Consider the following 13,936-nt stretch of genomic DNA (forward strand, 5'->3'; position numbering starts at 1 on the left):
CGTTTTTCCTGGAATCAACCTCGACGCAAAAGTGGCCGAAACCGCTTTTCGGCACTGCGCTCAAAGGGAATGCCGCTCGTCTCTCTCTCTGATTCACCGATGCTACGCACTAGCCTGCGCTATGACGTTAGGGACAAAAGTTCTGGAAAATTCCTGGAGGATTGCATCAGCGATGCTGCGCAATTCTGCGAGATAACGTTCGAGGTCAAACGGGCTGAGGGCTGACGACCGAAACCTGCACGCACGTGCACGGGTCCGTCGAAGCTTCTGGATGGCTTTCCGGGGTGGGGGGCAAGGGGCTGTCTCAAAACGTCGCGCGAGAGGACCGCCGGCTCTCGGAGCGAACCTTCCCGACTTAGCACGGACACGAACCGTCGAAGCTTTCAGAATGTTCTAGAATGTTCTAGAAGGTTCTCGATCGTGCGTAATTCCCGGAATATAACGCAAAATTCCCGGAATCGAGGGTTTCGGTGACGTCACTTCCGGAAATCGTAGAGCTCACGACGGCATCTTAGCACGGACACCCACCTTCGAAGGCTCTGGGGTGTCGGCATTATGTCGGAGCAGGAATCTATATCCAGAACCCCCAAACTTATACTACTGTGGGGCTATATGAGGATACACTCACTTTATTTTTAAGATCTATGCAAATTTTTGGCCATATTAATTTAATTTTAATTGTTGGGTGTGAAGTGTCGTCTTTTCAGTGACCAATATTAATTTTTCAATCTCGTTGGAGATTGTTAGGCTAGGACTCGGGTGGGAGTCACTCAACAGCCTAGGAATAGACGAAACGAATTTTTTAGGGATCGTGAAAAAATTCTGCCACAGCCCGGATTTGAACCGGGAACTCTTTCTTCCCAGCAGCAGCACGCAGCGATAAATCCGTAGTACTCATGTACAGAGTATTACTAATATATATTATAAATAATAGGATACTGATAAACATACGTATTAAGCTCACAACAATACCGGCTGTACCTAGTGGCCAAAGGCTTTGTGATTGCGGAGTCTTATATGATAAACCTGTCCTTGAGAGTTCTGAACCTTATCTCATATTCAGATCTAGTATTGAATCAAGATTAACAACTAGTTTTGAGTCAGAGCTATCAGTTACAGGAGTTAGCACAGTAAACGAAATAGACAATTACATAGGTTCTTATCAAGCTGACGTAGAGATCCTCAAGCATATACTGCTACACTGCATATATATAGCAAGTGGCATATTTGACGTCCCTTTCACTTTCGACCACCAGATACAAGATGGCCAGCCAGACTAACGAGGCAGTACTTAAGGGAAGCAGACCGACTCAGCTACTAAGTCATATGCCTGGCCGAGAATACGTACCAACATGCCTTACACCAGAAGACTTCATAAAGAAGCATGGTGGCACTGAGTTTGACATGAATGCATTGCAGCTAGAGTTCAAGAAGTGAGGATAAATCGCGGGATAAATCTATTTATCTATCTATCTATCGAAAAGCACGTAGAATCATTCCTGCCCTGACTATATAACTCCCTTAGATAAAACATCCAACTCCGTAGCAGTTGACTTCTGCAGCAGAGTCATTTATGAAATAGGGCCTGAAAGCAGGCGTGTGAAGAGAGGGAGCGGTGACAAGGTGTGGAAATTTATACTAAAATCCGGTGATGAGGAACATTTAGTATTCGTGGCAACATTTAAGAATGATAATACATTATACAACCCAGAAATGTCCAATAATTATATAATTCTGACAATCAAACAGGCCGGTCTCATTGCAATGGAAACGTACTCTAGGGTTGTCAAGATAGCATACAATTCTCAGAATAGTATGTGTTTATTGACTCCACTAGCTGGCGCATGTTTCGGCAAGGACGATATGGTCGCATTTGCTACAGCTTACAATGTGACAGTGCCTGACTTACTAATAATGATCAACCAGAGCTGTCAAAGTGGCGGACAGTACCTTAAACAGAGTGATCCCAATATTGCTATCGTCGCCTGTTTAGCAGCGACTAGAAATGTCAAGGACGATGCATTAAGAAAGTCCATTGTCCAGAAATTAGTAAAGCAGTACATAGCCAGACGCAAAGTCCCAAACAGAGACATGATCAAACTAGCTGTTCCCTTTGCTACAGGTGGTGTACTCACACAATTCTCTTATGAAGAATTACTGAAAGTATATTTACAGTATTTACAGTATAATTACTTGTATATTTATATCATAAAAGAATTATAGTTCACTCGTGCAGGCAAGATTGACCAAGTCTTCCACATTGACTTCAGTTGTGCCTTCGCCTACTACTGACAAACCCAAGCAAGGTGGATCTAAGTAGGACGCCCCAAGCACTACCTCGGACAAGAAGGGCACAGGTCAAGGTAGCTTTGACCAAATGTTGCTTGGGAATCATAAAGTCCTGTTTCAAAGCGTCAGACGATATGAGTACCTTAAGAACACCACAACGAAATGTGCATGTGATGATCCAACGATAGGAGCATCTTAAGCTGTCATTGGGTTGATAAATCTAGATACATATGTTACGTCCGCGTGGAAAATCAGATCCTACGTACGTGGTCTATGACTAGGCATTGGAAGACTAAACAGTGGGGTCAGGTTTTTATCACATAGCGACCCTAGGATATGCTTATCTAATATATGCAGCAATTCCTTTACCCTTATGCAGAGTACCCCCGCCAAAATTCCTAGCACCAATGAATTAATTTCTTTAACCACTCCATGCTCTTTTTCTTAAAAATTTCTCTATCTGAACCAATAGTAACAATCCCTAACCCTACTCCAACAATCCACCCCTGCTCCATTCTGGTTCGGACGTAACATTGTCTACATATGGAAAAATTTTAACTCGATTTTTAAAACGAAAAATTTCAGCCGTAAAACTTTTGGGACGTCGAGTTTGAAACGAAAAAATTTCTCACTTTCTTTTCGTATGGAAAATTTTCCTTTTTACATTCCGAAACACAATCTCACAAAGTAGTCCATGAGAATGGACAAGACTTCAGTTTTTTTTTTTTTTTTCGTCACGGTGTGAACTTGTCTTTCAATTTTCCTTTTTACTTTCCAAAATATCGCTTTTGCTGATAGTTTTATCGCTTCCACTTAGTTTTCGTACCGAAAAATTTCGACCGCGATTTTTGAAATGAAAAAATGTCAATCGCAAAACTTTTGGGACTCACCCCCACCCCTACTTAGGTCATGTCCAAGTCTTGCCTATAGCGTATCTATTACCGCTGGTCTATAATTCGATATTCGTCTTAGAGGGGAGGTGCTGCAGTCCGCGTAAGAAATCAGATTACACATTCGCGGCCTATAACTGCATCTGGAGGACCAATCGATGGGATCTGCTTCACATATCATATGGAAAGCCCTGAAAGCGGCTACCCTCATACGTTGCCCCAACTCTAGATACCTAGAGAAAGCGAGATGAACCTTCCTTGGCTATACGCGTTAAATAAAAATGTGTTTAGAAAATTTGGCCTTTATTTTGCTTCGGAAATAACAGTATATTCACATACAGTAAGATGCAAGAATGGAACAACCAAACCTGTCAAAATAAAGAATTTCGTACCTCTTGTTTTAAGCGACAGAAATTAGTAAGATGCTTTTTACGAAATTCATGTTGACTTTTGTCAACCTAAGAGTGAATAAATTATATAATTTTCACTATAATTATATATAATATATATAATATATATAGTGTTAATTATATTATATATAATTATATTATAATTATATATATTATATATAATTAACACTAGAATTTTCTAGTGTTGAGAAGAAGCTTGATCCAGGGTCAAATAAACTTAGACTACATTATATTATTATGCTATACTACTCTAGACTACCACTCATTAATTTCAATAAAACTCCAAATTTTGTGGATTCGGCAGTTTTATGGAAATTAACGAGCGGTAAATTAACAAGCAATCTTAAAAGTTCTGCTAATTAATGTCTACCAGTAATTGTATTACGCGAGCTAACCTAAAGCGCTGAATTTCCGCAAGTAGAGTATAATATTCTTCAGTCCGAAGACTAAGCTCTTTGTCACAATGTGGAGATGTCTTTTTGTAGTTTTTCATGGCAGCTTCCTATAACAGCCCACCAAAGTTAGACGAGCGTGACCGATTTGAACTTTCACTTTCTTCGGTCACGTGCCAAGTAATTCTAAAGCATCGTCTCTTCTCCTGATATAAAATCTTTAACTTCCTGTAACCAGCGAGCAGCTCCCAGGAAGATTGAACCGCTGTCTGGCGTCGTTCTGAAGCATGATCTTATTGAAACGAACCTTGTTGATGATTCCTCGTCGAGTCTTGTAATTCGCCGTGTAAATTTTAATCTGTCACTTTTTTAATCATAAGATTCTTCTATTTTTCTCTCTGCTTCCTTTTGGTCTTGGCAGTCTGCTAGTTCACTATTCTAGCTTCTACTCTGATAGTTCCGATTTGGTCCTCGCTATTGTCGTTGTTTGGTCTGCGTCCACTTCTTGCCGTTCGACGATTGGGAAAAACTTTTGTATTCGACGTGGGCTGCACAATGATTGACCGACTGTACTGCCGCAGCTGCTCGTTACTCGGCTGACTGTACTGCCACTGGTGATCACCACTCCTTGAATCTCGCACAAGCTCAGTAACGCCACACGTGTTGCTTCTGCCCTTACTGAACTCCACTGAGCGAAACTTGCTCAGAACTTCCTCTGCGTAGCTGTGCTGATCAACCAAAATTTTGAAGTCTCCTGTCCTTGATGATTCTTGGTCCAAGAACTTATTTGAGTTAACAGAAATCCTTCGAGTTTTCCTTTTATTTTTTTTTTTATTTTTTTTCACTAATTGTCTATTGCTATGAGTACACATAGTGGAAAAATGGTGCCACGATCAGTAGGCAAACTGTAGATCGTCATTCTTAAAGCGTCGAATCTCTTTTTCTTAATCACGCACAGTGAACTTCTAGTTGCTCCATGTAAATTTCTTCTTCGAAATTCTTCAAGTCCATCCGATCAACGTCATGATTTTTTGGTACCGAAATGAACTAATCACCGAAAAACAAATTTTCTTGGTAATCAATTCCCTTATTTTGTGTGTGAGGAATCTTCAATAACCAGCTGAGTTTTGTAACTTTGTATATTTCCACACAGATCCCTTTTGATTCTGCAAATCCATTTACACTTGACCGCTTTTTTCCGTCCAATAAAAAATCTACTAGGTCCCAGGTATCTTTGTGGATCGAAGATTCCCATTCAACTTCCGTGATGGAACATTAGACTGCAAGGAGTCTCTTCAAAGATAGCCAGGATCCGCAGACCCAAGTTCAACATTGAACGAAAAAAAAATCCTCTGTTATTTCTGGCTGCGGAATTCTTGATGATCTTCGAAACTCAGGAAATTCCTCTGCAGGATCATGAATTTCTCGCGAGATATTCTCGTACCGATTCACAGAAACTGACTCTTCTGCCGTGTTTCAAGTACTTAGGGACGCAATTCTCGTCGACTGAATGATTAGATCAGTTCTAGGTTCTCATCTCCAATCGTACAGTCATCATCAGATGAGTGCCCTACACTACCGCGACCCTGTCTTTTTCACATTCAACGTGCAGAGTTCATCGACTGCAGATATGAGTCATCAGATGTGTTTTCGTAGCTTGACACAATGATGAGAATGAAGTATCTGCTTTCATCTAATCTTTCTTCGTCCTTTATATGTGTTATTATCTGATCAATAAAAAAAGCGACGTCTTGCAAAAACATTTTAGTCGTAGGATCTGATTAGTATGGATATATATATATGTATATAGTTGAAACTTCAGATTCCATTTGATTTCTTTTGATATTGGATCTTGTAAAATCCCACAGAAAGTTAAGGTCCGTTTTTACTGGTACTTCAAACTTCAATTGACACCTTTGATTTCAATGACATCATAGCTCGACAACTTATAAAATTAACTTTCACCAAATCAATTTTATATAAATTTCCTTCAAAAATTATGCCACGAACTTTTTTCCTACCATCGGCCTGTTTATACATTCCGCCAGACTGTTTTCTAGCAGAAAAGTAAACAACGCCAGTTTGGTACTCGACGCGCCACTTTTCATGCAGAAATTCTTCAAATCAATCGTCGGTTATGTTCACCGCCATTGCTGGTGCGAACTGCCTTTATGCGATGCGCACGTGGTTTTTCTCAAGTTCTGGAATCATGCAACAACATAGTTCTTCGATTCGAGACAGTATTACATTGTATAAATACTGTTCCGAAGGAATCATCCAGAAACCTGAAGAAATAACACGATCCCCCAATTAGCTTCACTTTCAATGAATAGCAGAAGTCACTATGCAGAAGTTCAAGAATCTGCTCCACCGACAGCTCATCGAACTCGAAGCCCACCAATAGCTTCGTTCGTCGTTTCTTCTTTCTTGACACTGCCCCCAAACACATGATCCTCGCCTTCATTAGCCTTAATCTCAAAACAATTCTCCACAGATCCTGCTGGGCTCTTCACAAAATCCACAGTCCAAAGAGCTTTCAACAATTCTCCGAATCTCATTTATCCCTTTTTCAGAGTAAATTGACGAACATTGTTTTAACGCACTTCTTAAGGTATTCTGCGCCTGCCTTCTTATATCCCTCTATTTTCACAGTTAGGATCCATCAGGTATAGTTGACTCTAATTACTTCAGCAAAGTATTTCGCCAACGACTCTCTATACCCAACCTCTTGCAGATCCATAAGCGAATCGTAGAAAATAAATCATTATCAACGTCGGGGAGTCAGCATTCAACTCTATTGAGATCCTGACATCAGCGCAGCCTAATACACTAAACCCTAACACATAATCTCTGTCCTGCTTAAGGGGTTAGGCCACTCTAGGATTTTCAAAAAATCGATTTTTTTTTGTTTTTGTTAAAAAGGTACCTTAGTATCTATAGAATTATATTACAAAAGATTATGTGCGCGAAATATCCCTAAGTACTCGATTTTCGTACTCTAGGTATTGAAACATTATTCATGTTCTGACTTTCTACAAACTTTAAACACGTTTATCTCAAAATTACATTTTTCAAGTCAGCCGGAACCAGCCGAAATTTCGACCGATTGACTTTAAATTTCAACTGTATATTTAAAATTACATTCTTTACTGCAGTACGTAGGATTTTTTTCATTGTGTCGCATAGTTCTTTTGTTATAAATAATTTTCTGACGATATTTCATGGGATTTTCTACTTTTTTTTTCAGAAATGAGTCATTTTGGCAAAAATCAATATATCGAAAAAATCCTACGTACTTCTATAGCTATTTTCGTAAATACTCGAAAAAACTTTGGTTTTTCATCGTAACTTAAAAATTACAGGACCTATTGGTCCAGCCGTTTACCCTCCAGAAATAATGGCGTCATCGAAGAAATGCTGCACAGTCGCCAATTTAACATATATCGCTTTGAAAAAATTTTTTTTTATAGTTTATTACTTGTATAATAAAGGTCTAATTTTGTAATTCCAATTTATTTTGTGGTTCCGATAAAAAAAAATTCACGAAATAAGCCTATTTTATTCGCCTCTGGAGTGGCCTAACCCCTTAAGTTTAGTAATACATATTAAGTTTACATCCTAACCATTATTTCTAAATGAAATGACCTATCAGTTATTTTACGTCCCAATACGAAAACTCCTGAACTAATTGGGGTTTAACGATGGGTAAGGGTCGGCATTCAACTTTCTTAAGATCCTGATACATCCACGCAGCCTAATACACTAAGCCCTAATACATAATCTCTACCCTACTTAAGTTTAATAATAAATATTAAATTTACGTGCCAGCAATTACTTGTAAACAAAATGACCTATCAGTTATTGTATGTGCTAATACGGCAAATCCTAAGCTATTGCGGTTTAGCTATGGGTAAGGGGTCAACATTTCGCTCTATTAAGACCCTGACACATCGGCGCAGCATTGTATTGTGTATACTGAGCCCTAATACCTATTCTATATCCTGACCCTTTATAATAATAAATATTAAGTTTACGTGCTAGCAATTACTTATAAATAAAATGACCTATCAGTTATTTTATGTACCAATACAACTTCTAAAGTATTGAGGTTTAACTATGGGTAAGGGGTCAAGCATTCCAGTCTAATAAGACCTTGACAGATCAGTGCAGCCTCATAGTACACTAACATAAGCCCTAATACCTACTCTTACAAGCTATTTATGTTTAACAATAAATAATAAATTTCATCCTAAAAATTACTTCTAAGTGAAATTACCTATCAATTATTTTATGTGCCAATATCGCAAGTTTTAAAAGTTCCACCCAGTATGAGTGTTAAGAAGAGTATGCTGAGAATCTAAAAAATGCATGCAATTTCCACGAATTGCTTAATTTTACTCTTAATCCTAATAATAAAGTAGATTCTATGAATAAATTTTATTTATGACTAAATTCAATAAACTAATTAAATACCCATAACATTACTTCATTCAGACTCAATTTTTCTACAACACTATAATCGGCTTAATACTACAGTTATATTTCTATTTTATAATAACCTACTTCTCTGTAGTTTATACCCCGGAGCAATAAAAACCTAACTTTATGCATACAACTATGATTCATAGACGAAACCCCTAAATGTCCCATCTACCTGGACTTGTCTTCTTTTACCGATGACTATTTGACATTCAGACAGATTAGAGAATGCTTCTTCCTGTGTTTGTTCAAATTCTACGGCTATCGCATATTAGTACAATTCTGTCTGGGAATAAACCTTCATTATACAAATATTTTATTATTTTATTTTTAATATTAGCTACGACACAACAATTTAAACCTTGCCATATTTTACTTGCAAGTTCTTTGAAATTTCCAACTTACGTGAGAAGGTTAGGTTCATCTGTTGGCCGAATTGGATTCTAATTGAAGTATTGTATTGTTAGTCCAAGGTGTCTGTCCCTTTTGATCCCGTCGATTGGGCCCTCCATCTACCCAGCTCTATTTTTATTTTTCTTCCTAAATATCACACTCGCCCGTTTATAAGATGCATTAAATAAATTTATTTAATTTCCTAATAAAGCACTATCTCCGTAACTTCTGGAATTTGGGGCTGCCGGCAGTCTCGTAATTTTAGAATATGACAATGTCTTAAGACTACGTATACTTTTTAAGAAATAAAATATTGCAAAACAAGAACAGTGTGTTGACCTAACAGTACCCGATAAAGTTTTATAATTTTAAAACTAAACTGTTCACAGTCTATAAAGTATTCCTTTCTAAGCTGGGCGTACACGACTTTTTCCCAAAACCGTTATATATAACTGCACCACCTCCGAAAAAGTCCTAGGACCTATTTCATTAGCCGTTGTAATAAGGAAAGGAGGCATGTTCACCTTTTTGACCAATGCGTGGTAGGAGCGGTAGTTCATCCATTTCCTACAAATAGCGAATAGATACGGTGCAGCAACTTCAGTGTTAACTGGAAACATCTCAGAATGTCAGTACCTCCAAGATAAACAAATAACAACATAATGGAACGCGAGCTAAAGTGAATTTTACATATTCACCCTGTGACGTCCTTCCTCAAGGATTTCATATGTCAGGAATTTCATCGAGCGAATGAGCCTGATAGAAATTTGAGGATACTACGCAGCATTTTTGAAAACGCAAAGATAGCAAAAATAGTCCAGTGATATAAAAAGGGTTGCACGAGTCACCCTGAGACTGTGCAGCTGTGTCACGAAATATTAAAAATTCGTGGCGAAAATCGTGAGAATCGAGTGCGGATGATTAGAAATCGTGACAAGTTGTGTCCAAGTGTCAGCTCTCATGTATTAACAGTTGTGAAATAAAACTGTACTAAATCCATATATTTTTCCTAGCTATTGAAATAAGATCGAAATCGTCTACGTCTATCGCAGCAACTGCTCTCATTCGTGTGCAGCCGTCGCCCCGCAACCCGAGCGAAATAACCATTATGCGTCAGCAGCTGGATGCTTCATGTGCGCAACTTACGACACTACAAAACAAGATTTCTCAGCCGCCGGTAATAACCATCTACGACGATACCGAAGGTAGCGATAAAAACTGCTCTGCCACCCCGTTAACCCCTATGGAGGAGCCGCTTATAACCTCCAACACCACTGGTACTACTCTGCGGCTATCGATACGCAATCTGAGAGCGATATGCTTTAAATACCACGAGAGGTGCATGAGACATTAGAAAACTTATTAAACACTGCAGAAGGGCCCGTGCAGCGTTTACCCTTATTTCTAGAAGACATAAAAAAAGACGATCCTACAACAGCTACTAACTACTACAACTACTGAAGCTATAAGTGTAATAATTTAAAGTCTGAAAAGGTTTTTCATTTAATTTAAGAAATTCATTAAGAACTCTGCAATTTTTGTAATACAGATAATGGCACCAAGGAGACCAGATACGCCGCCCGAGGGGCCTGAGAGGCCTCTCTGGAGGGGCCACTAGATGACATCCGGTGGCCCCTCAATGACTTGTTCGTCCCCTTCAACAGAGGCCTGTGTTATTATGGGGCCTATGGATATTCGCGGATCGGTGGAGCTGTGCTACAACCACCCGAATTTCAAGCAGCACACACCCTCCATGTTTTGCACTTCATCTTAAACGATGAAATCGTAATGAATAGGGGGGGGGCGGGGGCGGTGGTACACTATGAACGGAGCGTCTTGCACGTGCATACGCCTACAGACTGCACAGGGTGCATCGAGTACTACGCGGACCACCGAGACGCGATTATAGTCAGGGGTGGCGAGGAGGCTCCCACCTCTATCTTATATAATAGAAAGAAAGTATATAAGTGCTTGTATATGGAGGTACGTGGAGATACAACCCTTCAAATGAAATAACGTTAAAGTTGTTTACTGTTTTCTAGGACTCTTAAAGTCAGGATGTTTATTGCAATATATGCAATGGTCAAGTGGACTGTTCGCGTGTGCATTTAAATCCTATTTTCTAGGAACTACAAGTGGGGGTAAGCTGGAGCGATTCATCCGACTCGACTCAGAGTTAGAATAGTATACGCAACCATGGTGCGAGGAGGTAAAATAATGTTGAGCGTGAGTGTAGTGTCTTCTAAGTTTCTCTTAATACACTAACTAAATATTTCAAAGAAGTTTTATTATATAAGGTGTTTTTTCGTTATTACAGCTTAACGGATTCATATCGATAAAAGAAATGGTAGCGAAGAGGAGCGAAGAGGAGCGAACGGCGGGCTCAACGTAAATACAATGACTGGTTCCTCTTCGAGGAGGAGGATTGGGGTGGAGAGGATATTTTTTCCTTAAGATATCTTTTCGGGATGCGTCCCGCTAGTTGGCTATAATTGGTGCGTATATTAATCAATTCTATTTACACACGAATAGTAATATCATTATTATCTATTTTTGCAGGGACTCTGACTACGACACAACTCATTCGTTCGTGACACGCGACACAAACGTGACGAGACAATGGTACGAGGTGAAATACGGTTAATCGTGAGTGTAGTGTCTTCTAAGTTCCTCTTAATACACTAAGTATTTCAAAGAAGTTTCATTATATAAGGTGTTTTTTCATTATTACAGTTTTACATTATTTACAGTTTATTCATTATATCATATAAAAAATTTTTGAAAAAATTTGAGAGGATTCCTTGACTACTTCCTTGCTGATTCTGTACATATACATTGTTTTTTTCTACTCTTAGCATTACCCAGAGACAACGGCGTGGACGTGGTAGAACTTTGTCTCCTTTGGGGTGCTTTTTTTTTCGTGAGTCCCCTTGCCTCTCACTTTAAACTTTCTTTTATCAGGGCTTTTTTGCCCAACAATTATTGCATATGTATAGATTGCATTTTTTAGGTATTTTTGAAAAATTGGATTTTTTGAAATTTTCAAAAATCAAAAATTGTCTCCAAAAATTCTGAAAAAATTTGAGAGTGTTATTTGACTAATTTTAAGACATTTTTGTTCTTAGAAATTTTTTTAAAAAGTTTATAGTTTTTAAGAAAACAAAAGATTAAGATTTTTATAAAATTTTTTCATTCTCGCCGCCATTTTGAAAAAACGCATTGATGAATTTTTCTGAAAAAAATTCCTCTTAATGTTCGAGTGCCATGATCACCTCTGATCATAGTAAAAAGTTAATACCTTTGCGTTATCATTATGAAAAAAAATGCGAAAAAATGTTTTTGTCGAAAATTTTCACGTTTTTCACGTTTAAATCGGCCATATTTTTTTTCTCGGTGTCTAATCGAAATTTTGAGCACAGATTCTGAAAGAGCATCAAATTTCGCGTAGGAATAGAGTTATTGCATTATTTTTTTGGTCCGATAACATAATAAATAAACACGTTGAAAAGTTAGTAAAAATTCTGATCACCTCGGCGTTAATGGGTTAAAACGAAAATTGACCTGCGTTGCCGAATTTATCTTGTCTAAGCCTATCTACTGTTTCATTGTGGACCTTTAAGGATAGTAGCGACTCTAAGAAGTAATCATTCAATATATCAGGATGATATTTAATTTCATATGCATGTTTCTTGGAACTATGAATATCATAATTCCTTAAATTTTGCCATCTCTCTATATTTAAGCTGTCGTCAAATCTAAATGTAAAGTATGCTTTCCTCTCTTTGTTAATTGCAGCAGTATCGTAATTCGTATAATTTCTGTATGTTGCCCAATTCGCATCACTCCTAGATTTCAAAAAATTTGTATGCGCCTTATTTCCCAATTTTATCATTTTTTTTTTAATTGTGTCAGTGATCCATTAGTTAATAGAGCCTAACGGAAAATGTTTATAGAACGTATGTAGTCTATGGTATTGACAGTTATTGACGTTGTTTATGCGATGCATATGCGGCCCACTTATCTTTATTTTAAACATTGATTGTTCTTGTCTAAAGAATTTTTAAACATCTTCCTAAAAGATGATTGGCCAAAAGGCTGTGACGTTGCATCCCCTCTACTAAATTTCTAAGGGACCCTTTGTCTTTTGGCCTGTGAATTTGCTTGGTGCTCACTTGACTGTGAACCGTGACCAGAGCCCTAACTAGTGTTAATACAAAAAGAAGAACTGTGTAGCCAACGCAGAAATTTGATCAAAGGAAAAAAAAAAAAAGAAAAAATGAACGGATTAAAAGAAGTAAGTACCCTTTAATTTTATAATCAAGTGAAAAATAAGTGAGTGTGTAATATCCTGTGTCCAGCAATTTTAGTAAAAGGAAAATATTTTGCTCACGTCTTATTTCTATAACAGGTTCAAGACGTTAACATCCCAGCTTCCTGGGTGAATATGCCCCCTTCTCGGTTCGAGAGAATCATTGAGAACCTCGTGGAGGCTAAGAAAGAGGGACCAGACTATGTGTTTCTTGGTCCCGACGGAAAATGCTACAAACTAAAGCAACGGTTTGAGGTTGTTGAATTAATAAATTGCGGCAAAGAAGGAAACTCAAAATGAACGGATTAAAAGAAGTAAGTACCTTTTAATTTTATAATCAAGTGAAAAATAAGTGAGTGTGTAATATCCTGTGTCCAGCAATTTTAGTAAAAGGAAAATATTTTGCTCACGTCTTATTTCTATAACAGGTTCAAGACGTTAACATCCCAGCTTCCTGGGTGAATATGCCCCCTTCTCGGTTCGAGAGAATCATTGAGAACCTCGTGGAGGCTAAGAAAGAGGGACCAGACTATGTGTTTCTTGGTCCCGACGGAAAATGCTACAAACTAAAGCAACGGTTTGAGGTTGTTGAATTAATAAATTGCGGCAAGGGTCTCAGTATCGCCTCCCCAGGGAGACTTACAGGGGTCACCATGCCCAACCCACGAGGGCATGGTGCTGGACGTGGGGGTCTTCGTCAGTAAAGACTTGGCTTATACTTATTTCTTTTCTGTGTTATTTCTTTTATAATAATAAATTACATATATATTTTTT

Source organism: Cephus cinctus, unplaced genomic scaffold (assembly GCF_000341935.2).
Source record: "Cephus cinctus unplaced genomic scaffold, Ccin1 Ccin1_scaffold0413, whole genome shotgun sequence".
NCBI lineage: Eukaryota > Metazoa > Arthropoda > Insecta > Hymenoptera > Cephidae > Cephus > Cephus cinctus.